Here is a 27,988-nt window from a genome sequence, read left to right as displayed (position 1 = left end):
AAGGCAGCGTTTGCAGACCCTTGGATTTCTCTCCCAAGTTGTGAGGAGGTGGGGCAAGTTCTAGGGAATCCCCAGGGCCGTGGGTCCTTGCCCCTTTTCCAGTGGGGGTCCCATCTTCCAGGCTGGTCTCCTTGAGGTCAACTTGTCTTAAGGCTTAGAAGTTTGGAAACTAATTATTCAAAAGCTTGGCAGAGCACAGAAGAAGAACACTTGCTGTGAGAGAACTTCAAGCCCCAGCTCTGGCCACTCATTAGCTATAGGCATCAGTTTGTCTGATGTTTTAATGAGAAGTTGGTCTTTGTCTCTGAATGGGATTCCAGCTTTGGAAATGGTCACATTCTCTAACACGACCAATCTAGGAAAATTGTTGTGATGAGGAGGTTTTTGTTTTCCAGGCATTGCCCTATCATCTGATCTACTCTCCCGTTATCTTGACAGCACATGGAATGAATTAGCCACATGCTACTGAGAATAAGAGGAATAGAAGATATGAGGGTGCTCATGATGTGCCAACCCCCTTCAGACTGTTTTCTATGTACTAACTCATGTAATCCTCCAACAATCCTATAGGACAGGTGGTATTATTACCCCCAAAACGCACACCCCCACTTCGCAGGTGAGCAACAAGAGGCTCCACAGGATAACGTAATGTGCCAAGTTAATGTGGCTAAAAAGCAGCAGAGCCAGGCTTTGAAGCTGGGAGGGCTGTCTCCAGAGCACACCTGTGTAATGACCATTCCACACGGCCCTCAGCAAGATGAAAGAGGCACCATTGGAATTTACAGCCCAGAAGGGAAGCTACAGCTTGTATATAAATTATCCTAATACAGGTTGGGGAAGTGATAAGTGACCAAGAGAGAAACAGATAATATCCCCTGGGAGTATAGATGAGGAGAAAATTGCTTCCAGCTGGAAGAAGATGGGAAGTTTTATGGAAGAGGTGACATTTTAGCTGAGGCTCGATGGACAGGTGGGATTTGGAGCTATGGAGATTTGGGGAGAGGGAGCAATGGGGATTGTGTTTAGGGAGAGCAGCTTGTTCTGCTGGGAAATGACAAGCAACAGAGGAAGGAGACTAGAGAAGAGGACATCTGAGCCAATCGCAGAGGGTTATGAGCGGCCCTCTGCACACGCTGCCCCTTTCACACTGACTGCAGCAACGGAGAGGCAATGGTGTCTGGGCACAGGAGAGACGCAGTCAGGACTGTGCTTTGAGAATTGTGTATGGCGTCAGCAGAAGCAGGGGACAGCATGTACACTGGGGATTCTGGCAGGAAATAGTCTGACTTAGGGGGCTCAATCCATGGATGAATAAAGCTATTGCTCATGGAGGGTGGGTGGGACCGGTGAGGGATGAAAAGGCCCCCAGAGCCCCAAAGCAGTGGGTGAAGGCAGGAAATTGCATCACTGCGCCAGGTGAGAGCTGGAGTCACCATCGGCAGGAGCTGCAGACCTTTGAGGATGCAGCCACGACTGGAAACATGATCCGGGGCAGGAATGGTGCAAAAAACAGCCCCTAGGTCTTCTTTTGGGGCTTTCCATGGGCAATAGCCAGAACTGGCTGCTGGCTGTGAAGGAGTCTGCAGGGGTTCGGTCTGGGGACACAGAACAGGGCAGAGAAGAATGAAGAGAGAATGAGAGGGAGAGAGGCAAACAGAGAAGACTCACCACCCCAGACCACACTAGAAGTGGTTACGGTATTTGGGAAAGAGACAGTGAGAGACTGAGCCAGGGCAGTTGCAGAAGCAAAGGTGGTGTTGGAGACAAATGTGGAGGAGCCTAAGGAAGCAAGATGGACAAGAGTTGGTGAGCAGTTGTCTACAAGAAGGAAGAACTTGGGTATCTGCTAAGTGCCAGGTGTATGTGTAGTAGACCTTCAAAGTTAATTTAAAAGTCAACTACCACAAGGATCAGCTCTGGCATGTTTTTGTTTGTTTGTTTTGTTTTGTTTTGTTTTTGTTTTGCTGAGACAGAGTTTTCACTCTTGTCACCCAGGCTGCAGTGCAATGGCACAATCTTGGCTCACTGCAACCTCTGCCTCCTGGGTTCAAGTGATTCTCCAGCCTCAACCTCCCGAGTAGCTGGGATTTACAGGTGCCCACCACCACTCCCGGCTATTTTTTTTTTTTGTACTTTTAGTAGAGATGGGGTTTTGCCATGTTGGCCAGGCTGGTCTCAAACTCTTGACCTCAAGTGATCCGCCCGCCTCAGCCTCCCAAAGTGCTGGGATTACAGGCATGAGCCACCACGCCTGGCCCATGTTTTTAATTTAAAAGGCTTCACATACACCCTCAGAGATGAATGACAAGCTGGATAGGATTATTATGAAAGGGGCCAAGACATCAGGGTCTTCTCACTGTGGCCCCCACTCACCTGGCATGCATCCTTGCATGTGGATGTTCTTGGGTCAATCTTCCTGTTCTGCAGAGTTGGGAAGTGAGGCCCAGGGAATTCCAGTGGTCTGGGAAGGTTGCAAAGGGAGACTGCCATAGAGCTGGAACTCGAAGCTGCCACGGTGCCCCTGCTCTCACCCCTCCTAGCTGGTGTGATATGAAAGACAGCAGTGCAGCCCAGTTCAGCTGGGGGAATCAACAGACAGGCTTCCACCTACCCTCTGCCTGGGATGGGCTTCGTCTCTTCCACACCCACTCTTTATCCAGCTTCTTTGCCACCAGGGCTCCAAGGTGAATATATCTTTGCCTTAGAAAAGACACAGGAACTAATCAAAGATGGTGCCTGGGAGGCATCTCCCCCGAAACGAACTTCCAGCTCTGTGTTTCTGCGGCATTCAACAGGTTACTGAGGCCGTCGATTGCAATGACAGATTGTGAAATAAATGATACCACTCAAAGCACTTTCATTATCCTGCCACAGATTTTTGGCAATTCCTCAAGTCTGGTTGTTTTATGTCTAATTACATATCACCATTCATGTCCCCCGTATGTTATGTTTCACATAATAAATACATGGAAAATCTTTCTCTTTTTCCATCAGCCGCTGCCCAGAAATGAACGGATTCCTGGTGTGTGCTTACGCAATAAAGAAGCAGTTGTTTCAGACACGGTGACACTTCATAACCTGGACTTTATGGGCCCCTGTCGCTCTGATTCGGAGGGCTAAAAGGAGGATTTTCTGCAGGCTGTTCCTGCTCTGGAAGCAAAAGGCGATTGTCGGGAGCAATGTCCTGGGATGGCTAGAACGGCAGCCCGAGCCCCAGTCTGGGGAGACAAAGGGGCTATCAGGCTATTGGAGGGTAATTTGCTTGACTTCTGGAGATGAGGCCTGACTGCAAAAGTTTTCCTGTACCTCCCGGTGTTAATAGAAAGGCCAGGGTCATTGATCAATCATGGGATACCTCACCTAGCAATGAATCTACAGGCATTATTTAAGCACCTACTATGTGCCCAGGCCTGTTCTAGATGCTGAGTGGGGGAGGGGAGGGATGAAGAGTGGGAGAATACTAAAGAGTAGAGGTGTGGAAATAGTTGATGTCATGGTAACAAGAGCGGGTTTTGGAATTGAACCAGGCTTCTCTGCCTACCAGCTGTGAGATGGAACTGAAAACCTCTTTGAACCTCAATTTACACATCCCTAAAGTGGGGATGCCAACATATGGCCCTCCTCATGGGGTCGTTGTGAGAATTAAAATAAATAATTCATGTAGGCCGGGTGCAGTGGCTCACACCTGTCATCCCAGCACTCTGGGAGGTCGAAGTGGGTGGATCGCTTGAGCCCAGGAGTTTGAGACCAGCCTGGCCAACATGGTGAAACCCCATCTCTACAAAAAATACAAAACGTAGACCGGCATGATGAGGCATACCTGTAATCCCAGGTACTCAGGAGGCTAAGGCAGGAAGATGGCAGAGGTTGCAGTGAACTGAGATGGTGCCACTGTACTCCAGCCTGGGAGACAGAACAAGACTCCATCTCAAAAACAAACAAACAGAAAGAAAGGAATAAGTCATGGAATGGAAAGGGTTCTGCGTGGGCTCAGATGGCTCGTTATTATGATCACTATTATTATTATCATTGTTCTCGCATCATGTACCCTGAGGGCAGGCAGTAGGGTGTTGAGAACAAATGAAATAAAAGATGAGGCCCCTAAATTCATGGCCCTGGATTTCAAGCCCAGCTCATGACTGGCCGAGGAGGTGAGCGGCATACATGGGGGACAATTAGGAAAGGATCTGGCACTGGACTGGAACCCACCGTTGTCATGACGGAAGGGCTGGTTGCTGTGGGCTGGTGTCCCTGAAGTCTTCCTGGGAATGTGGTACTTGGACAAAAGACACAGCAAGAAGATAGGAGAAGGATAAAGGGGGATATGACCAAAAGCAGGAAGACAAGAAAGCATGATGTTTTTGTGAGACAATAAAAGCATTTGCTATCCGTTCCTCAAATACCTACGGAGTGTCTCCTGTTACTGGCACTTATTAAGTGCCAGGCAGCCTTCAAGGCATGAGACACAGAGCTCCAATGGTCCTGGCTCCCACACACAGGAAGCTACAGCACAGTCACCTCAATAAGTCAGCCTTGAGCAAGGCTTGGCTATGCAGAGGGTGGGATGCACCATGGGCTGGTCAGGAAAAGGGGGCATGGGGCGAGGGCAGCCTTTTGTCCTGGCCCCATTGGTGGTGAGAATGTTCACTGGGGACAGAGGGAGACGAGGCTGGGTATTTACTCCAAACTCAAAGGCCATCCCAACACATTCAACAGAAATGTGTCACACGTACACTGCATGCGGGCTGTGATGCAAGAACATTAGTTAGTAGGACATCGATGTTCGGAACCATGTGCTGTGTGGATGAATTAATGGTAATGGGATCCTGTGCCTTCTGTTCCCCTTCCAGGTCCTCTGTCCTTCCCACTCCACCTTGCTCTCTGCCCAGGAGACAAATAGGTGTGAACCACCTCAGTAGGCTCCCCTGCCCTGGCTGTGCTTGGGTTTGGCCAATTGTGAGCCCAGGCAGGAGACCAAAAGAAGGGAAGAGAGTGAGACCCAGGTAGTTGGCTCCCTCCCTGCAGCATTGCCTCTGCTGGCCGGGACCCTCCACAGAAATCTTCTCCTGAGGCAGCCTCTGCTACACAAATATCGTCTCTCTTGAGTGCTTGTAATGGATCTGTGATGGTCAATTTTATGTATCAACCTGAGTAGCCCAGGAAGTGCCCAGACTAAGCATTGTTTCTGGATGTGTCCATGAGAGGGTTTCCAGATGAGATTAGCATTTGAATATGTGGACTCAGTAGGTTGTCCTTCCCAGTGTGGGTGGGCACCATCCAATCTGCAGATAGCTTGAATAGAACAAAAGGTGGAGGAAGGAGGAATTAATTGGCCCCCTTTCTTTTCTTCCTACTTGCCTGCTGGAGCTGGGACATCAGTTCCTGCCCTTGGACTGGGATTAGTACCATCAGCATCCCTGGTTCTCAGGTCTTTGGACTCAGGACTGAATTATGCCACTGGCTTTCCTGGGTCTCCAGCTGACAGACAGCAGCTCCAACTTCTCAGCCTTGAGTAAGTAAATTCCTCATAATAAATCTCTTCCTGTATATACATCCTATTGGCTCTGTTTCTCTAGAGAACCCTAATACACTCTCCCTCTTGTAAGCAAGCCTAGGATGTTAACCCCTGTTTTTAGCCCAGGCTTCTGTACCAGCCATTATGATTCCCCTCTACCCTGGCCACATTCTATAAATATTCCTTTGTAAATTAAACCTCCTTGAATTATCCTAATCTAGTGCACCATCTGTTTCTTTTTGGGACTCTGATTTACATATTCCCCAATTTCAAATGTTCTTATAGCAAAAATCTAATACGGTGCTGTCCTTTTCATCTCAATTCTGGGAGCTGGTAGAAGACATCAAAGTCTAATGGACTCTTGGCCAAACCTAACCTCCCTGATCAAATCTTCTTTCCTACTCCACAAATACTACAGAACAGGACTCCTAGTGCCCCAAACACAGACCTTACAAAGAGAATTCAAGTGAGTGAAAACTCGCAACAATGCCAATTTTGAATCTTTTCCTTTCCCCTCTGTTTCACTGATTGCCCCAGTGGACAACCACTGGCCACACAAATGGCAGCAGAAATCAAAGAACGTAGAATAGTGGACCTGAGAGGGACCTAGAGACCATCTAGGCCAACCCTCCTTGACCACTGTCTCTCTGTCCATTTCCATCCCCTCTACCACCACTACCATCACCATCACGACCACCATCACCACAACCATTTCATTCCACAACCATCATCACCATGTCCACCACCATCACAGCCATCAGAACCATGCTTACCACCACCACCTCCATTATATCCTACACCACCAGCAACAACACCTCCATCACAACACAAGCCAACACCATCATCACTACAGCAAACCAACCACCATCATGACCACTACCACAACCACTACACCACACACCACCATTGTGTAGGACAGAAGTATATGATGCCCAGGGAGACATGTAATTTACAAAAGGTAGGACACTTAGTTGGTGGTGTAATTAAACTAGAACTCAAGCCTTTTAACTTTTAGTCAAAGAGGTTGATTCTCAAGTAAACAAGTGACTTCAACTGCAACTTAAAATTGAAAATAAAATAACGTATGAGGAGGACAGTGTGGTATCAGAAGACAATATTGATTTTTTCATTGATTTGCCACCAACCCATCTTTAACACAAAGACAAACTTGATGTTAAAAACTAGAATCCTTTGGGAGGCCAAGGCAGGCAGATCACTTGAGGCCAGGAGTTCCAGACCAGCCTAGCCAACATGGTGAAACCCCATCTCCACTAAAAATTCAAAAATTAGCTGGGTGTGGTCACATGCACCTGTAGTCCCAGCTACTCAGGAGGTTGAGGCATGAGAATCACTTGAACCTGGTAGGCAGAAGTTGCAGTGAGCCAAGATCATGCCACTGCACTCCAGCCTGGGCGACAGAGGAAGACTCTGTCTCAAAAACAAGACAAAACAAAACAAAAGTAGAATCCTGTATTTCAGTTTTGTGTCTGGTGAGCTTTTAAAGAAATCACAGCTTGGTACATTCTCCTATTTATGCCCCAATTTCCAAATTTAAGCTTTGGTTTTTTTGAAATTCAGTTTTCTGCCTTGATCACAGGTGTTAGCTTGCAAGTCAATAAAGTGTTCTCCTTTGGGTTGAAGTGTGAGCTGTAAAATTCACATGCAAGTTCCCATCAAGAATGATCACAGTCATAAACCTGATAGGTGAATTGTGCTTGACTTGATGTGTAATTGGAAGAAAATTCAATTATTTGCCAAGTAATAATAATGCTAGCTTACTCCTGTATTTTTCAAAAGGGTTGTATATCCATTATTTTGGTCCTCGAAATAACCCCAAGAGGATGGTGTCATTGTCATCCTTTTACAGCCAAGGAAACTGGGATGAGAATGTTTCAGAGTCACAACGTGAACAGATGTCAGAAGCAAGCTTAGAGCAGGACAATGACGATAACAACACTGGCTGACGTCCGCTGATTTCATCTGCTGTGCTAAGCTCTTCATATGCCTGATCACATTTAATGAGAACTGGGTGTCTTTTTCAATTTCCCTGAACCCATATAACAAATGTGATCATCTGCTAGTCATTCTGTTATGTCAGGCTCAGCCAAACATCTTTGGGTCCTATGAAAATAAGCTACAAAGAGCTCATGAGTGGAAATCAGGAAAGTAATAGAAGAGGGTTTAACATTGCTGCTTGTTTGTTTTTGTTTTGTTTGTTTGTTTGAGACAGGGTCTCACTCTGCCACCCAGGCTAACGTGCAGTGGCGCGATCTCAGCTCACTGCAAATTTTGCCTCCTGGGCTCAAGCAATCCTCCCATGTAAGCCTCCCTAGTAGCTGGGATTACAGGTGTGCACCACCACGCCCAGCTAATTTTTGTATACTTTGTAGGGACAGGGTTTTGCCATGTTGCCCAGGCTGGTCTTGAACTCCTGGGCTCAAGTGACCTGCCTGCCTCGGCCTCCCAAAGTTCTGGGATTACAGGTGTGAGCCATTGTGCCGGGCCAACATTGCTTCTTAAATGTGTCTTGACAGCCCTTTGCCTAAAGACTTGTCTGCTGGTTCCTCTCAAAGGAGCACTGGAGCAAGAGTCAAAGACTTCTCTGCCACATACTAGCCATGTGACAAAGGAAGGCATTAACCTTCTTGGTGCTCTGTTTCAGTCCCTATAGCGAAGGGGTTGGAGGAGAGCAAGCGTTTCCAACTGTGCTCTGAGGAAGCCTAGAATCACCCTAGAAGAGCTCTGGGGTCAGAGAAAGGGGAGGCCAGAGGGAGTTGCTCAGCACACCCACCCTCCGCTCCTCCAGCCTCCAGATCCAGGGCACCCTCTTTCTCCAGGCATACATTGGGCTTCCACAGATTTTATGAGGAAGGAGCTTCATGGATAAAATTGTCTGAGGTCCATGGAAAAAAAGACTAGCATTTACAACTTGGGATGGACATAAATTGTAATTTCTTGAACAGCAGTGTTCGTGGTTGTGCTGAGGTTTGTAGCCACGGCCTCCTCTGCTGGCTCCAAGTCATGGTTCAGAAGGTGTTAGAAACAGACAGTCCGAAGATATCCCTTTGATAAAGGCTTCTTATTAACAATTTGTGAGAATGGTGACAGCCTTACACCCGTTTCACTCTAGAACAATGCGGACAATGCTAAACCAACATCTGCAGGCATGTTGGTTGGGCAGGTGTAATACCAGGGTGTGTCATCGTCATCATGGTTTGAAGCACATGGAAGTACAAGAGGGCCATCCTACTAGCAGGGCTAAGTCTCAAGAATTTATCCTTCATCCATTTCTCTGTATATCATGCTGAGTGAAACCAATTTTAAATGTGTTGGTTTGCAGTAAATCAGCTTAATACACTCTGGGTCAAGTTGTCTGTCATTTAACCAAAAACACCTAAGTGGATATGAAAAAGGGCACAGAAATTGAAATCAGAAGAAGTAATGTGAATTTTAGTTCTGCTCCTTACCATCCAGGCCACCTTAGATAAGTCATTTGGTGTCTCTCAGTGCTATGTATCCCTGACAATTCACATGTTGAAATCCTGGCACCTAATGTGATGGTATTTGGAGATGGGGCTTTTGGTGATTAGGTCATGAGGGTGGACCCCTCAAGAATGGATTAGTGCCCTCATAAAAGGGACCCCAGAGAGTTGCCCTGCCCCTTCTACCTTGTGAAGGCACAGTGAGAAGACGGCCATCTGTGAGGAAGCAGGTCCTCACCAGACACCGAAACTACCAGTGCCTTATCTTGGAATTCCCAGCCTCCAGCACTGTGAGAAGTAAATTTCTGTTGTGTATCATCCACCTGGTCTATGGCATTCTTTTTTTTTATTATTATAATACTTTAAGTTCTGGGATACGTGTGCAGAACGTGCAGGTTTGTTACATAGGTATACACATGCCATGGTGGCTTGCTGCACCCTTAAATCTGTCATCTACATTGGGTATTTCTCCTAATGCTATCCCTCCCCTAGCCCCTCACCCCATGACAGGCCACAGTGTGTGATGTTCCCCTCCCTGTGTCCATGTGTTCTCATTGCTCAACTCCCTTTTATGAGTGAGAGCATGTGGTGTTTGGTTTTCTGTTCCTGAGTTAGTTTGCTGAGAATGATGGTTTCCAGCTTCATCCACGTCCCTGCAAAGGACATGAACTCATCCTTTTTTTATGGCTGCATAGTATTCCATGGTGTATATGTGCCACATTTTCTTTATCCAGTCAATCATTGATGGGCATTTGGGTTGGTTCCAAGTCTTTGCTATTGTGAACAGTGCCGCAATAAACATATGTGTGCATGTGTCTTTATAGTAGAATGATTTATAATCATTTGGGTATATACCCAGTAATGGAATGGCTGGGTCAAATGGTATTTCTGGTTCTAGATCCTTGAGGAATTGCTACACTGTATTCTACAATGGTTGAACTAATTTACACCCCCACCAATAGTGTAAAAGCATTTATGTTTCTCCATATCCTCTCCAGCATCTGTTGTTTCCTGACTCTTTAATGATCACCATTCTGACTGGCGTGAGATGGTGTCTCAATGATTTGCATTTCTCTAATGACTAGTGATGATGAGCTTTTTTTCATATGTTTGTTGGCTACATAAATGTCTTCTTTTGAGAAGTGTCTCTTCATAGCCTTTGCCCACTTAAGTTCTTTATAGATTCTGGATATTAGCCCTTTGTCAGATGGACAGATTGAAAAAATTTTCTCCCATTCTGTAGGTTGCCTGTTCACTCTGATGATAGTTTCTTTTGCTTTGCAGAAGCTCTTTAGTTTAATTAGATCCCATTTGTCCATTTTGGCTTCTGTTGCTATTGCTTTTGGTGTTTTAGTCATGAAGTCATTGCCCATGCCTATGTCCTGAATGGTATTGCCTAGGTTTTCTTTTAGGGTTTTATGGTTTTAAGTCTTACATTTAAGTCTTTAATCCATCTTGAGTTAATTTTTGTATAAGGTGTAAGGAAGGGGTCCAGTTTCAGTTTTCTGCATATGGCTAGCCAGTTTTCCCAACACCATTTATTAAATAGGGAATCCTTTCCCCATTGCTTGTTTTTGTCAAGTTTGTCAATGATCAGATGGTTGTAGATGTGTGGCGTTATTTCTGAGGGCATTCTCTTATAGCAGCTCAAATGAACTAAGACACTCTGCCTCAGTGGTCCCATCTGTAAAATGAGGATAAAAATAACTAGGTCAAAGAGTTATCAAGAAAATTTTAAAAGAAACTATCTGAAAAGCCTAAATAGCATCTGACATTCCTTCATGCAACCATTCACTCAAAATATAGATGTAGGCACTACTTTGCACCATATGCCATCGTGGAACCTGGGATTCTGGAGGAGCAAAAGTAGACCTGATCCCACCTCAGGGAGCTCCTATCTGGTGCAAGGGACAAATAAAAATGTAACTTTACCTTGGGATGAGTGCTCTGAAGGAGAAGAGCCAGATGCTTTGTGAGAGAATAACTGAGTGGGGGACTATCACAGATTGAGGATTCTGGAGGGCCTGTTTGATACCTAAAAGAGAGGGAGCCAGCAAGGGATCAAGTTGGGGAAGAATGTTCCAGGAGGGAGGGAGAAGGTTGATGAGGCAGGATCACAGTGAGAGTGACAGGTGCCATTATTTGCCCATCCAATACCCGTCCCCTTCCTTGCTCCAACACAAACACTTCTTGCTAGCACAGCCTCTGTTTCATTGAGTTATTGGGTAGCCATGTTCTTCCATGGTGGGCACATAGCCCCTGTGCAGTCCCATGGATGAACTTGAGTGGTCTAGGCTAATCACAGAGCTTCCCTCCTGGCTCGGGCACGTGCTGCAATTCAGACCAATGAGCCAGAGCAGTACTCTGAGGGAAGCTTCTGGAAGAGGTTTCATTACTGATAGAAAGAGACCATGGAGGAAATGCTTTCTTCTGCCTCTGGATGTTGTCATCTGCAGGTGGCCTTGGGATTGTGGCAGCCTAAGAGGCCATCTCTATGGGCTGAGGATGACAGAGGAAAGAGTGGCAACACCGGGATCTTTGATGCTGTGGAGTCTGAGCTAAGCAACCCTGGCACTGCCCTGCCTCCAGATGTCTTGCTCCAGGAGATCACACGGTCTCCTTGGTGATAAAGCTGGTTGAGTCCGCCTCTCTGTCACTTGCAGTCTCAAACATGCTGAGTGACATGGTGAGTGAGGGGGAGTGTTAGAGATGGGAACAGAGGCCAGGACTGGGTCACTTGGGCCAAGCTGATGTGTGTGAACTCCATGCTAAAAAGCTTTGGAAACCAGTGGAAGAAGATCAAGTGAGGGCAGAAAGCCCACGCTGGCTGCTCTGCCGACAGTGGATTGTGAGGCCAGGAGTAAAGGCAGGGAAGGCAGTTAGGAGAGTGTGGCATGAGTCTTGGTGAGAGAGCGTCTAGATGGAGCAAACCAGGCAGGCTGGGGGAGACTTGGAATATGCAGCTGGCAAGTGTCTCCAGTGCTGGTTGTGAACCCCAGTGTATATAATTCCAACCAAATTGGCCTGACTCTCCACTGGTCACCACTGTGCAGAGAGAGCCCTGAGTGTGGCTCAGGAAAGCTCTGAAATTGGAAATCAAATGCTTTGGCAATGATTCCTGTTTTGACCTTTCTGTTCGACTTTGGGCAAGTTCTCCTCTTGTCCCCACCCCCATCCCCAGCCTCAGTTTCCTCCCTAGTAAAATGGTAGAGCAGTTGTCAAGATCACGTGAAAGGACACGTGAATGTCTGTTAGAAGCTCTGGAGACAGCCTGGTGGGGGAAGTGGGGAACAGTATGCACTTCTCACGCTCCCATCCCTTTCCCCCACCCTTCCTCTGAGATGACTCAGACTAGTTCCTGCTGGGTCCTTTCTGCTCTGTCTCTGATGCTCAACCCCGCAGCAAGGGCCCTCTCCTCTCCCCATCCCCTCACAAGTCGTGGGTATCAAATCAGCTGCTCTTATGGTCTTCCCCCACACTGCTGCTGCTCTAAGGCTCCAGAGTGTGCTGAAGAGATGTCCAAAGGGCAGACTCACTCCTCCACACCTGGGTGAGATGGTGGGACAAAATCAAAGATCTCCCATTCCACCCCATGCTTTTCCCTCCCATCACTGCTTCCCATACCCATTAAATAAAGGTCTGTGCTCTTCATGGTTCCATGACGTCTGGTGACACTTTGATGCCCATCTTTGGGTTCTTGTGAAATCTCTGCATGTCTTTACAATAAATTCCCCTTATTTGAGATGGCTTGGGTGGGTTTCCATACCCACCAACCAAACTGGATGAATGAATGAATGACTGTGATGGTTGATTTTATGCGTCAACTTGGCTGGGCCACAGTGCCCAGATATATGGTCAAACATTCTTCTGGATGTTTCTCTGAGGGTGTATTTGAATGGGTGTATTTGAACATTTAAATTGATAGACTTTGAGTAAAGCAAATTGCCCTCCCTAATGGGGGTCGGCCTCATTTCATCAGGCAAAGACTGATCTCTCTGAGCAAGAGAGATTTCTGTAGCAGTCGGCTTTCAAACTGAAGCTGCAACGCCGGCTCTACCCTGGCAGCCTTAGGACGTGAACTGCAGCAGTAGCAGCAGCAACTCTTTCCTGACCACTCCCCATATAGATGTTGGACTTGCCAGCCTCCATAGTCACAGGAGCCACTTCCCTAAAAGAAACCTCCTTCTATATATGCACACATCCTATTGGCTCTGTGTCTCTGGAAAGCCCTGACTAATATGACGACATTTCAGGTAGATCAGCTCCATGAAGGAGAATAAAGCCTGGATTCTCAGGTGAGGACCCTCAGGTGGGGTCCAGGTGGGTACAGAAAACTCCATATTCAATCCCCAGCAGCTTTTTTAGAGGCTTTGGCCAGAGTTCTGTTCTGGGAGATTCTCTGTTGACCCTGATTGGGCTACCCCTTCCCAGATAAGATGGATGCCTGCTGGCTGTGGCCGTTGCCTCCTAGGACTCCAGAGTGAGAGCAGGGTGAGCTAAGGCCCCTTCCAGAAGCAGAAATGGTACTCGCCTGGGCTGGCTCCTCCCCATGGCTCTGGTGAGCTCAGTCTGCGCTGTCTTCAGAGATCTCTGTGTTTTCCAGGCTAGGGCAGGAAACAACTGAGGCCCATCTTCCCAGAGAACGCTCCATGATCACTGCATCTGAGGTTGTGCCAAATGTCAGTCTGAAAGCTCCAGGTCTCAGGGTCTAGGGAGATGGAGAGAGATGCTTGTGAAGGTGGGTGGGAGAAGGAGAGGATGGTCACATTCAGATCTCAGGCAGCTTGGGAAGCACCAGAAGCTGAGTGGCCACTCAGACACCCTTTCAGAAGGACAGCCACTCACCTGATTCCCTCAGCAGGGAAGGTGACCAGCCACCTGATAGAGTCCCAGCTCGGCATCTCATCCAGCTCTGGGCCCACCACAACATCCCAACCACATGGGACACAGCAGCCAGAGCCTGGTGGTGCCCGGCATTGTGCTAACTCCTTTGTGTGAATTTGTAAGCAACACAAATCTCAGTTCATAAATTCAACTGTGCAAGACATAGGACGGTCTTCATTTTCTGTGACTCCGCCTTATTTTCATTTTGAATCCCCTGCCAGTAGTGGGCAAATCTTCATCTCAGACAACTCAACTTCTGGCCATTTTCTCCAGGAGGATGTCTGAGTTCCTGTGGGTAGGCATGGGGTTGTCAGAGTGACAAGGTATTGAGTGAGACCTCAATGTCGTGAGTCCACTTGGTAGCCATCGAGCTGCCCTGTGATCCTGTCTCAGGAACCCTCCAGTCTGGGGGGTGTGGGGGGTGTGGGGGGATCTTTCCATTTCTTCTGGGCCATGGTTGCATCAGGACCCATCTGCTGCTTCCACAGTCCGGTGGGGGAGGAAAGCCCATAATGAGGCTCTCTAAGGTCCGTGACCTCATCACACTGCCCAGCCCTTTCCCTTCTCTGGGCCTGGCTGCCTCCTCAGGGATCTCACCAGGACAGGAGGCGTGAGTGCCCTCTGCTCCCACACGTAGCCCTCAGGTGGGACTGCAGCCCTTCCCCAGGCTCCAGCCGTGAGCCGGTGCTCCCCATCTCCCCGCTTCCCTCCTCCCCCTCGGGGAGCGCTTTTTTAGTTGGTTGGGCGGGAGGGCTACTCTTACTCATTCAGGATGTTTTTTCTCATTTTGCCGCCCTACAGCTTCCCCTAAAGCCAAGGCTTTTGCACACAAAATTCAGGAAGAGGCTCCTTCCATTTCCCTTTGCCCTCTTCTCCCACGTCCTTTCCCAGAAGGGAGAAACACCACCGCTGAAGAGCCTGGCTGCAGACCCTGAGAAGGGTGGGGAAGGAAATCCAGAGGGGAAAATACCAGTTGATCTTTCAAAATGTTATGCATCAGATGGCATCTCATTGAGCAGCACCACAGTGCTGTGCCATAAATGCCACTATCATGCCCATTTTATAGATGAGGAAACCAAGGCTTGGAAAGAGTGAGCAACATGCCCAAGGTCTGTGTGGGGCATGGCTGGTGTTCGAACCCTGGTGCTCCTAGCAGCTGGTGCCCGAACCCCATGCTGTGCTTCTCTCCTGCCTCCTTCAGGCTGTTCGTGGGCAGTGTGTGGGCATGGAGCAGGTCTGCAGGGTCTCCGGTCCCCACATCCACTGGATCCCCCAGCCTCAGCTGTGCTCCTGGTGCAGGTCCTCTGGAGGCCCCAGGGTTGCACCTGGCTCAGCAGTGTTCAACACACAGGCACTAACACACCATTTTTCTTAAGGAGCAGATGTTTGATATGACTGGGACTTCCTGCCTGGTTCATGGCCAGTAATCAATAGAACAAATATTGGCTGCCATTATTTATAATCTCCTTTGAGCCTCACAACAACCTAGTGAGAAAACTATTCTGATGTTCCTCGTTGGACAAAGGTTAAACTACTTGCCAGGGGTCACAGGCAGGAGGGCAGCTGAAATCCTCTGGGGAGGTCCCCAGAGGGTGGCCTGTCTTCCACTCCATCATTGCCCAGAACTGGAGCCACTCAGGGTCATCCCTCCTAATGATTAAGGCCACGAAGCTGCTCCCTCGATGGCTGTGGGTAACTGTATTCCACACCCACACCCATACTCTATGCAGCAGAGGCCCTCTTCCTCTCTTCCAGAGCGTTGCTTTCCAAGGCTTTCCAGCAAGAACAGGTGCTTAGGACACAGGACTGTGGATCCTCTGGGTCAGAAGAGACAGTCCCCTTCAGTCCTAACAGAGGATCCTCTCCCGCTCCCCAATCAAACTACAGCATCCTGGGGCACTCCGCAAACTGCCCTGAGGCTCAGTCCTCACCCCCGCCCAGCCACCTGCAGCTACAGAAAACCTGGGTTCATGCTCTGCCAAAGGAGACTCCGTGGAGTTGTTGGTGGCGGGATGGAGAGATGGGGAAGGCAGCAGCTGACTTGGCCTCGGATGTGCTCCTGACAGGGCTTCCTCGCCACCCTGGGGCCTTAGTGATCACAGCTCCTGGTCTGAGCCCTGACACTGGAGGAAGACTCCCCCTCCTCCTCCTCCAGCCTCTAATCAGGCCGGAGTTTAGGAGCTCAGCACTTTGGGGAAAGCTGTCCCCTTCCCAAAAAAAGCCTTTGACCCTCCCAGTCCTTACCCTCCTGAATGAGGTGGGTGGGGGTAGGGATCTCATAAGTCCCTACAGAGGTGAATTCCCCTGGCCTAGCTGTGAAGGCACTTGCCTTTGCCACCCTAGTCATCAGGCACACACCCACCCCCAACCGTCACTTACCCAGGCCAGCCTTCCCCAGAAGACAGACCCCACAGAGCATCCATGAGGACTGTCCCCACCCAAAGCATCAGTTCCAGGGTCACAGCCTCACTGGCTCCAGTGCCAGGCAAGTGACCAAAGTGAGGGCAGTGAGCTGGAGGAAGGGATGCTGATGGGCGAGGAGTTCCAGAGGGTCACCTGCCACTCAGTTCCAGCCCAGGTCTCCTGATTTTTCCAGAGAAACTGGAAATCCAGATTTGTATGTAAAAGATTCTCAAATTTAAGTGCCAACAGCGAACTCAAAGTTCAAAACAAAAGCACACAGCAAAAACAAAACAAAACAAACAAAAAGCCCCACGCTGCATGGGCCTATTAAAAACCATTTTGTCCCACAGGCTATTGGTTTGGAAGTCCCACTCTTGATGCCCCTGAACCACCAGCTTGGCCAAAGCACCAGCCTTGTATCCCTCCTAATGGCCTAAGCCACTTCTCTTTAGAAAGCCCAGTGGGATCTGAGAGACAGAGCCCGGCCTGCCTGCATTCCTCTCCCGTGTACCCCATGGGGCCCTGTGGGTTACCCTTGTCAAGGAAGGGCTTGCCCTTGGCAGAAAAGGAAAGCAGGCTACTTCCCACCTGCTTGGGGCACTGGTTCAGGGGACGGCAGATTCCACCAAGCATGCTGGCAGATCCTGCCACCATCCTTGTCCCTTCATGGAATCCAGGGTTGGATTAGAACCCATAGCCAGGGTTCTGCATCTGCCTGGCTTCCCATTATGAACACAGGGCCATCAGGACATGCAGTCCCTGCTGGCCACATATCTGAGAGGCATTCTCTTAGGCCAGGTCACTGTGCTGGAGAGTGGGATAAGAAGAAGCCTAGGGGCAAAGGTGGGAGGTTAGACTCCAGCCCAGCCTTCCTTCAACACATAGAATTCTGTCCATCAGGGTAGGTTGAGCGCCATCCCTACAGCCAGGGGCCTGAAGCTAACTCTGTCTCACCCCCAGCTTGCACCCTACCTGCGCAGAGAGGTGTAATGGTTGGAAGGGTCAAGACCAACCTCATTGTCCCAGCTCGCCTGGACCCCCAGGAGAGCCCGAGACCGGAGGACCAGGGTCCTGGCACATAGGACATTTGTCTATTTTCAGGCAAACTGGCAGCTCAGGATGACATGTGGACACACAGCAGGACCCAGCAATTCCTTATATAAACCTTCATCCTGCAGGGGGCAGGGTCGAGGGCAGAGGGTGGAGGGCAGCTGGAGCTCTTCCAGCAGAGCCAGGCTGAAGCTTGCCTCTGACAACCAAACCTGTCTGCTGAGATTCACAAGCAGGCTCCAGGACGACACAGAGACACTTTGGAGAGCAGACTTTAAGCACTCTGACCCACTAAGGAAGGCTCAGGTTACCTTCCCACGACATTTATTCATAAGATGCTAATGACAGCCATTCTCTATTCCTTAGGGCAGGTCCTGGAGGGACTTCTAGTGTCTCGTCTGAATATGCTTTTCATGCATTCTCTCTCCAAAGTAGACTCTAATTCAGACTGGCTTCCCTTTCTGCTACTCGGTCAACAGGTATTTAGGAAGCCTCTCCAGCTGGCGGGGCAGGCTAGTCTACTTGGCAGTGGTGTGGTGGCCTAGCCACCCCTAGCACCCACTTCCCCCAGAGCTTTCCATTCCCCTACTGAGAAGACACCTGTGTCAGCAGGAGCCCACAGGCAGGCCTCCCCCTTCTGCAGGCCCCATAAAGCTTCAGAATCCCCACCCTCCAGCCAAGAGAGGCAGCTGAGAGGGTCGGTGAGTGGTTCTGGAACTATGGCTGTGTAGAGCTAGATACGGGGAGTGCGCATCCTGGTGGCAGGGCCCCCACCGCTGGGTCCTAGGCATGGCCCCTTAAGCCCTAGGGCTGCTGCCTGCACCTGGTCTGTGGACAGCCCTCCCCGTGCCTGCTCCCTGGACCAGCTCTTGGCTGGTCTGGCACGGGCCCGGTCCCTGGTTCCTCGAATATCTTTATGTCCCTGGAGTTTGCTTCCCATCCAGGCCCGAAGCCTGATAAAGAGCCCTCCAACCCTTACAGTGCCAAGCCCTAATCCTCATTTGGCAAGGCAAGAGTTGGTCTGGAGTCTGTCTCCTCTCAAGAACCTGCCTCCACTCACCAAGGTTCTATTATGGACCTCAAGAGCTGACTTGAGGAATTTGGAAAAGCTTCCTCCAAGAGCCTTAAGGGGATGCATTCATTTGAGGAATCACGGGACCAGCAGAAATGGCCCAGGGGCTTGGGTGGGGTGAAAGGGCCACATGGCTTCCAAGCCCCAAGGCTACAGTGTGGAAGCGGGTTTCAGCAAGACAAGCCATGGGCATGGAGCCAAAAGGAACAGACGCCACCAAGATGCTCACGGGTCTTCTGCAGCATCCAAGATTTCTCTCAGCTTCCTCCTCTGTAAATGGGATCAAGTCCAGAACAGTGGGTCAGACCTAGGTACACAGCCAGACAGGTCTAGTCTTTTATCTTGGGTGAGTTCCTTAATCTGCCCAATCTGCAGGTACATGGTCTGTAAAAGGGTCATGTTTACCCTTTGTGGCTGTTGACAGGGCTACAGGAAATGTACATAAAGTACCTGGCATCCAGCAGGGCTCTGTATGTGGGAGTGAACTATGACTTCATAGGCCGGGTTTGAGCACTAAATCAAATGAGATAACGTATATGCGGGGGCTTGGTGAATTACAGTGCACAAATGGTAGCAATTAACCACTTACCAGTGTGTCCCCCTCTCCCGGGGCCTCATGGCTCTCTCCTTCTTTCTTTCTCACTCTAGTTTATCTTTTCTTCTCTGACTTAGCCTCATTTTGGCTTCTCTTTTTCTAGTCTCTTCTTTCTCTACCCATCCCCATATCCCTTAGAGCCATCACCCAACACCAGTTTCATCTGCCCTCACTCCAGAACCTACAATGGTTCCCTATTGTCCTGCATTCCAAACTCAGCAGCAGCAGCACCACCCACCCCCCAAGCCACCAGCTTTCCTTCCTGTCCCTCCCCAAAGCAGAGGCTTCCCACTGGTGAGCAGCTCTCCTTCCTGCCTCCCCTACACCCACGCATGGCCTCCCCTCTGTCTTCTCTCATGCTGGCCCCCAGCCTGGAGAGCTCATGGTTGCTCGTTGCTGTCTCAACAAATGCAATCCCACCCATCCTTGAAGACTCAATTAAGTTCAATTTTGGAGTCAACAAATATGTTTCAAGCAGCTACTCTGGGGCAGGGTCTTTTGAAAGGGTTCTCTTTTTGGGGAAATCACCTTAAAATTATAGTCAGAATGTTCTAGCTGTGTGACCTCAGGAAAATTACCTACCCTCTCTGAGCCTACCTTGTACAGTGGTTGTGAGGATTAAGTAGTTTGTAAAGTTTCCAGCCCAGTGCTCAGTGCATAGAAAATGGTTAATAAATAATAGCTACTTTTGTTATCCTGGTTCTTTGACATAGAAAATGAAGCCACACGGACCAGCTGGGAGTGTTGGGCTTTCACTGTGCAAGTAGTTAAAATCAAATATCCTTTCACTCGAGTGCTCAGCCAGGCCTCCAAACTCCATGCCACTGAGCATCCTTGGAGACCCCATCATTTGACACTCATTTGTAGTCAGCTTGCCTGTGCAGGCAGTTACGCTAGGCATGGAGGTGGGGGTGGCATATGAGGCTGGCATGTCCAGAACAGCTTCGCAAAAAGAGGAGTGGAAGCAGGTAATAAGGATACAGGATCACCATGCCAACTGGAACATCCCTGGCAGACTGGACATGGCCCCAGCTTTACCTACAGGGCCCACCCTATCCGCCCCCAGGACCTGTCTCTTCTCCAGGCCCCAGCTCATTCTCCCTCCCCCGACTCTCTCTGCCCCTGCCATCTGACCTCCCTTCTGTCCTTTCAACATGGACAGCTCTGTCCTTGCTCAGTTTCCAAACACGCTCCTCTTCCTGTCCCAGACACTCCAGCCCACGCACCTCCAAAGACGTGCACACTTCTCTTAGAGCCAGTCTCTGTCCATCCTTGTCAGATGCCCTGCTTTCTTTCAGGATGTTATCAAAAGACCATGGGCTGGGTTTGAATCCCACTCTCCCACCCTCCAGCTGACGTCCAGCAAACCACAGCTCCTCTGGGACCCCAAGCCCCTCACCAGCACCATGGAGCACCATGACTGCAGATGTAAGGGTCTCCCGCACATGCTAGTGGCTCAGAAGCAACGGCTGACAGTAAAAGATGGAAACACCCTTTGCAGCCGCTGGATCAAATGGCTTCAGCGCCAGGCCAAAGAGCCAGCTTTTAGCCCAAGCCAGGAAAGCAGAGTAGAGAAGGGTTAGCTGGAATCTGCAAGGTGGACCGCCGGTAGAGAGCAGCAGGACCTCAGGTCCAGGCCTCTAACCACCCCGTCTACCCTAGGGCCTGTGGCTGGGCCTCGATCAACTGTATCAGGTCAAGGGCTCCTGCGGAGCAGAGTCTGCGCCCCGTGCCTCTGAACTCCTCATGCTTCTGAGCTCCCGACGCAGGGCTGGTACACAGGAGGCCACAATAAACATCTTTCACCCTGAGGCTGTTGTTGTGTGGCTCTCAGGAGGCCACTTGGCACAGGCTTTCTGACATCTCTGTCTCCTGCCTAGCAGCCTTCCCAGTTAAAAAGAGGCAGGGTTTCACTATGTTGGCCAGCCTCGTCTTGAATTCCTGAACTTGTGATCCATCCGCCTCGGCCTCCCAAAGTATTGGGATTACAAGTGTGAGCCACCACACCCGGCTACTAAAATTACAAAAATTAGCTAGGCATGGGCATGGTGGTGCATGCCTGTAGTCCCAGCTACTCGGGAGGCTGAGACAGGAGAATCACTTGAACCCAGGAGGTGGAGGTTGCAGTGAGCCGAGATCACGTCACTGCACTCCAGCTTGGGCAACAGAGTGAGACTTTGTCTCAAAAAAAAAAAGAAAAAAAAAAGAGGATCCTTGCTCCCCACAACACCACCCCTCCTCTCCTCTCAATTAGATGATGTCTATAAAGCCCCCTGGAGCCAGAAGCACTATAAATCCAAGACATTACTGTTAGATCCAGGTCGGGGAAGCTTCAAGGAGTTGAGCACTGGGGGAGGGGCCCTGGGGGGTCTGCACCAGCTGAACTGAACAAGGTTTCTCCTGACCCAGATGCTTTTAGTCACAATGGATGGCTGCTGCTGGCTCCTCGAGTTACAAGGAACCCGGGAGGGCAGAGCTGGCCGAGTTTCATGCTTGTTGAGTGCTTCAGATTATTTGTCTAGTGTTTGTGGTTGGGGCAAGTTCAGCTGAATCTCTTAAAATTTATCTTTTGGCCCATGTGAATTTAAGGGCTGGGGGATTCTCCTGGTTCTCACTTGTTTGCACCGATGGTGGCCTGTTCTCAGAGCCCCTTCCTGCTGTCCCTGAGGAGGAACTGAGATGTGTTGGCACTACAAGCTGGAATTGGAGCCCCAGAGCCGGGCAGTGTGGGGTCTCTGGATGCTCTTGAGTGCGTTTCTCACCCCGTTGCCTCCTTTGATGACTTCTCCCAGGGAGGTAACGGGAGCTGCAAGCCTCAGCATCCTTCTCTCCCTTTACCAGCTGTTGAACATTAACTGCAGGTTTTAATTCCTGCTGGTCTGGTTTACCCACTATGGGGCACACAGCACACGGGAACAGGACATAAGCTAGGCGTTTAACCCATCTTTGGTCTTTAGATGAACATGTTGGCCAGGAGATCTCGCCAGCTGATCACCGATAGATCCTAGTCTGACCTGGTGGAACTCCCAATTGATCCCTCCTTTAGCAGAGCATCACTGATGCAGCCACACCTCTGTCCACCCCATCGCTGCCATCAACCTCCCACCCCACCACAACCTCCCCATCACTTTGTCTGCCATCCACCCTCACCTCAACACCCTCCCCCTAATCTCCCACCCTCAAGGAATACTTAAGATGCTGATGCAGTCAAAAGGAACCCCTTGACAGGAACACTTCAAGGAAGGGCCATTTAAACCAGGATCACAGCTGGGCACAGTGGCTTATGCCTGTAATTCCAGCACTTTGAGAGGCTGAGGTGGGCAGATCACCTGAGGTCAGGAGTTCGAGACCAGCATGGCCAACATGGCAAAACCTCGTCTCTATTGAAAATACAAAAAAAATAAATAAATAAATAGCCTGGCATGGTGGCAGTGCCTGTAATCCCAGCTACTCGGGAGGCTGAGTCAGGAGGATTGCTTGAATCCAGAAGGCGGAGGTTACAGTGAGCCAAGATCGCGCCATTGCACTCCAGCCTGAGCGACAAGAGTGAAACTCCATCTCAAAAAATAAAATAAAATAATAAATAAACAAACCAGAATCACAATCTGTGAGCAGAAGATCCCAAAGAAATTAGGAGTTCCAGTGGGATACGCAAAGGGCACTAGGCTTGTAGCGAGCCTGGCCTGTGGCTAGAACCTTGTGCCTCATGCTACATGTCCCTGACAGCCCAAAGGACCACAAAGCCTGGCGTGATTGATCAATGAACACCCATTTGAAGTGTCTCTGGATTTAGAGTGGTCCTTGTCATCTAAGAGGAAGAGCTATGAAATTTTCCTGGTGTGCACAGAAGGACATATCCCTGTCCTCAAGGGGCTCACAGTATCTTTGAAGACACAGAGTGAAAAAGCAAAACAAAATGAAAACCTATGGGCATAAGGATAAACTTGGACCCGTGATAAGTGCAATGAAGGAAAGTTCCGTGGTGCTGTGGGAGACCCAGAGGAGCATGTTCTGACCTCACCGGGTGGTCCTGGGAGGCTTCTCTGAGGAGGAGTCCGAGCTGCCTGCTCCAGGCCTCCTCTCCCATCCTCCTTGCATGACCCTTGTCTGAATGAGCTGCGCCACATCCCTTCTCCATGGCGGTCACTCCTATGGGTACCACATGCTAATAAAATGCCCACAAATGAAGAAGCTGTCCCCAGCCCCAGCATCTGGACATCACGCTCATTAGACCTGACAACTGAGACCTCAGCGGCCACCTGCGTGTGATGCACACCTGGCACCAAAACCCCCAGGTGCTGACTTGTCCAGGCAGAAGCTCCTGGCATTGTGGTAACTCTGTTACTAATGTAACTTTTCAGAGCCTCAGTGCTTTCCACTGTAAAATGGGCCTGCCTCACACGATTACAAGGAGGATCAGCCAAGACAAAGGCAGGGAGTGTCCCTTGTGAGCTAGGGAGCTGGCGGCATTGGGGATAGACTGTTTCTGAGATCCGAAGGTGGCAGATGGAGGCTGGGATGGTTTTCTTTCAGACAACTCCGCCCCCAGAGATGCTGGTTCTGCTCAGTGACACTGACTTTTCTATCTCTGACTCAGAAGTGATCTACCTCAGAGGCGTGAGGCTGCTCAGCGGATCTGGGGAGGAAGGAGTTTGCAGCCGTCCTGGGAGAGGCTTGTCTGATTGTCCATCAGTAACAGCTTCAGGGTGCAGACAGCTGGAGACAGTGAAGTGGGGGCGGCTGGGAGACCAGGGAACCCAGACAGAGGGACAGGAAGGTGAGGGCTAAGACGGGAGGGAGAGGAGCCAGGGAGGGGGGTGAGCATGTGGTCCCCCAGGCTGGCCCCGTGTTAAATATAGCCCCAACCCATTGTTCCTCAAGTAATTGTATTTCGGCTTTTTCCCTCTTGAGAGGCACCTAATTGAGGAACTGGCCAAGACAGGGGCTGCCTGGAAGTTCCAAGAACACAATTGTCTTCACGATGAAAATTAAAATTGTATATTTTTAAGTTTAAAAAAGCAAACAGTCCAAGGTCATACACTGGCCCTGTGCCTCCTGAAATCCGGCTTGTTTGCTATTCTTCCTCAAGGTGCCTGGGTCTGGGGGCCCAGAAGCCAGGGTCAGCCGAGGGCCATCCCTGGAAAGATAGCAGAGAAGAAGACCCAGTGGAACATTAGGTCATCCTGGTCAGCTGAGCCCCAGACAGCTTGTCAGCACCAAGTGGGGCTTTGAGGGCAAGCTCAGTAGAGGTATTCAGCTGGGAGCCCCCCAGCAGGTGCCAGACTCCCTCCCTCATCTCGATGTGAGCTAACCAGCCTAAAAGCAATGCTTGCTGGCCTGGGGGGACCAGACCCAGGAATAGGAGGAGGAAGTACCTCCACTTCTAGGTACCAGGTCCAGAGCTTCCCCTCCTGAAGCCAGCATGCTTGTGAGGATGGGATAAATAACCTGAGTAGACACACATCTGCGCTGGCCCCGCTTGTCTGTGTTCATGCCCCTCCCTCCCCGTCTCTGTTTTTGTTTCTCTCTCTCTCTCTCCCCACCGCCCCCCGACCCTTTCTCTCTCTCTCTCTCTCATATTTTTGCTCATCAGAGAATCTCTGTGGCATTCAGGAGTCTTCATCCCATTTGGCAGAGGGGCAAGAGCACCTCAGAGGGATGGCTGAGGACTGGCCAGGGATCAGCCAGTGGGCAGAGCAGGGCTAGGAGTCCAGGGTTTGGAGTCCACCTGGTGGCCTCCACTCCCCACCTCTCCCCTCTCACAGCTCTCCCTGGCACTGTCCCTCCCGGCACCACTGCCCCAGGGAAGACTGCAGCCCCAGCCTTCCCCTCCGTTCCCCTACCCAGGCCCTCAGATGACCCTGGTGGCCTTCCCACCTCCACACTCCAGGGAGAGTTGTTGAGGGGTCAGACCATCGGGTTCACGAGGCCAGGCTTCCTGGCAACCACAGCTGTGCACTCCCGGAGCAGGGGAGTGGATTCTGCTCCACCAACCCTGGCTCACGCTGGCCTGCTCTTGACGGAAGAGAAGGTGAGAGGGCGCTGGGTGGGGCTGGGTCCCAGGACCCAGCTTGGCCTCTAAACATGACCACTCTCCTATGTCTAGCAGGCAGCTGGAGCCTGCGGGGGGCAGGTGAGGAGGCCCAGATGTGAGCTGGGAAGGTGGAGACAAATATTCACCTTCATAACAATAACAAAACCCTCGTGTAACCTGACTATGGGCCAGGCACTGTGCTGAGCGATTTACATGCTGACTCACCAAATACCCACAATGGCCCTGTTACTCTCCCCATCTTACAAAGGAACTCGTGCTCTGAGAGGTTAAATCCCAGAGGTTAAATCCCAAGATCTTGGGATTCAAACCCAGTCTGGCTCCAGAGACTTGGGCTCCTAAGCACTTCTCCATGCCAGCTCCTAAAGAGTCCAACAAGCAGCCGGAGCCCTTCCCCATGCGTACACTGCACAAACAGGGCAGGCTTCATGGGTGTGACTGCGGTCGACCCGGCCCCATTCTGGGTTTAATGCTTTGCCATGGCCATTTTGACAAAGGGGGCCGCATCTTGCATTTGCACTGGGCCCTGCGGATCACACAGTCAGTGCTGGGAGCCAAAGGCATGGCAGACAAGGTCATTCTCAGGAGGGAAAGCCGGCTGCTCACCCGTCTGCCCGCCACTTTTCATTCACTAGTCTCTGCCTGGTCTTTCTCCAGCTCTGTTTGGGCATCTACTGGGGGTCATCCAGGCTCTAAATTTGTATCTTTCTTGGAACAGTACCACATGAGAAATGTGAAACACTTCATCCACCTGCCAGCACGGCAAGGCCCTGGCCAGCACGGCAGGGAGGTGAGGCTTCTGGAGCCCTTCCTCCCTCACCTCCTGGTGATGGATGTGTATATACATGACCCTCCCAACCTGAAGCAGGCTGCACAGCTGCAACCTTGAGCTCAGTTGCAGAACCCCACCTGCTCAGAGCCAAGCAGTGGGCTAAGCTCGCCCCCTTCAGGAGTTCCCCCGCCCCCACCCTGCCATCTGTGGAAAGTGATCAGCAGGGTCAGGGCCTGGCACACTAGGCTCTGCGCAGCCTTCACCACAGTTCCAGCAGGCCCAGAAAGGCAGACCTCTCCTCAGAGAGGAGGACAGCTTCATGCCGAGATGCTGGAAGGGACAAGAACAGGTGCTGGGCATGGTGTGTGGGGGGCAGGGCAGGCGGGCACTGGCATTCTTTCCCAGCTCTGCCCTCCTTCCAGGAGGAATTGTGCATGCCACCCAGCCCATCTGGACCTCTGCTTTCTCGCCAGTAACATGAGTGGGCCAGACCCGAAGAGTTGGAGGTCCCTTCTTGCTCCCAGATTCAGCAGTTCTGGGACTCATGTAGACGGGCACATCACAACCTCCAGCAGCAATTTTTTTTGTTTCTTTCAGAGCCACCACACAAAGACCTGAGTTCCTCTGGTTGGGAGGAAGCCCTAAGATGACCCCAGCAGCTATGAACATCCTATCATCCCACCAACCCCAAGACTCCAGCCAAGGCCCAGATGACACTTTCATTCGTCTGGCTTGGGGTCGGGGCAATCCTGGAGTCAGTCCCTGTGCCAGACAGAAGGAATGCTCTGATTGCCCAGGCCTGGTTCCACTGAGTGAGAGCTGGCAGTGGGGGAGGGACAGCTCTTGGAGGAAAGCCTGGGGAGGGGAGTCAATATGGCCCAGGCCATCCTCACTGACTCCCCCGCAGAGGGGGTGCCCCCTCCTCTCTGGGCCACCAAGCCTTCCATGCATCCCTGTAGCAGTGACAGGCATACCCATCTGGATCCCCTGTAAGGCATGAGCTTCTCCAGTAGGGACCATAGGACAACATCTCATTGATCTGTGTATCCCAGCATTCTGCTGAGAACAGGGCATACGGTCACTGCTCAGCGAAGATGTATTGGATGAGGGCTTAAATCAGAGGGCTGCAGAAAAGAATGCTTTGGAGCATTCTAGAGCACATGCTTCAAGATCCATCTCAAGTGCCAGCTTGGTCATGGAGCAGGAGCCCACTTCATTTAGGAGTCTGTGTTCAAAACAACAGCAGCAGCAACAACAAAAGCTATCTCAGAGTGGTTTAAATAAAAAAAGGAATGTATTATTCACATAAGCAGGGAAATTCAGAGGTAAAGTGAATGTCAGGACTGGTTTTGCTACAGGATCCTTGGGGTGTTGCTTTTCTGGCTGGAAACTCCTGTGGCTGGTGGTGCCTTTGCCCCAGTTTTGCTCAGGCCCACTGGGCTTGTTCTGCCCACTCAGCCTGGCAGTCTGCACTCAGTTTACACTACCAGCCTGGATCCCACACCTCCCAGGGAGACTGCAAGTCAGGTGTGGAGTAGTGAGGGGTGTGTGAGCAAGTGTGGGGTCCAGCCACTGTGCACAGTCAGACACACGAGCTGCCGCTGTGGGGTGGGCAGCTCCAGGTGCCAGCAGGCACAGGTGCCGGCTCTCTGGGAGGCTGTGGCTGGACCAGGTGTACCATAAGCCGCTTCCCCAGCTGACACTGCAGAATGTGGTGGTGCCTAGAAGCTTGGAGATGCCAGGAACCGCAGGGCCCCAAAGAGGGAGTCACCGCCCTGGCTCAGGGAGCTCCCAGGCTTGGGGTCCCCAAACGGCTGCAGCTGTTCTCTCCTTCTCTTCACCCACAACTTGGAGAGCAAGGGGCATGTTTCAGCCCTGTTTGTGTTACAGGTCTTTTAGCCTTGCCATTTGGGAAGTCCTCAGTTCTTGCCCTGTGTCCAGGAAGAATGAGGTACACAGACAAGTGGAGGGTGAGCAAGATGAAGAGGAGCTTTACTGAGCAATGGAACAGCTCAGAGGAGACCCACAGTGAGCAACTCCCCTCTGTAGCCAGGGTGTCCATACAAGTGTTCAGCTCTCAGCAGAGAGGGTAGCTTCCCTCTACAGCTGTAATGCTGGTTGTCCCATTGTCTCTTCAGCTCTCAGCAGAGAGGTTAGCTCCTC

This window comes from Pan troglodytes, chromosome 8, assembly GCF_028858775.2.
Source record: "Pan troglodytes isolate AG18354 chromosome 8, NHGRI_mPanTro3-v2.0_pri, whole genome shotgun sequence".
NCBI lineage: Eukaryota > Metazoa > Chordata > Mammalia > Primates > Hominidae > Pan > Pan troglodytes.
This window is presented reverse-complemented; position numbering follows the sequence as displayed.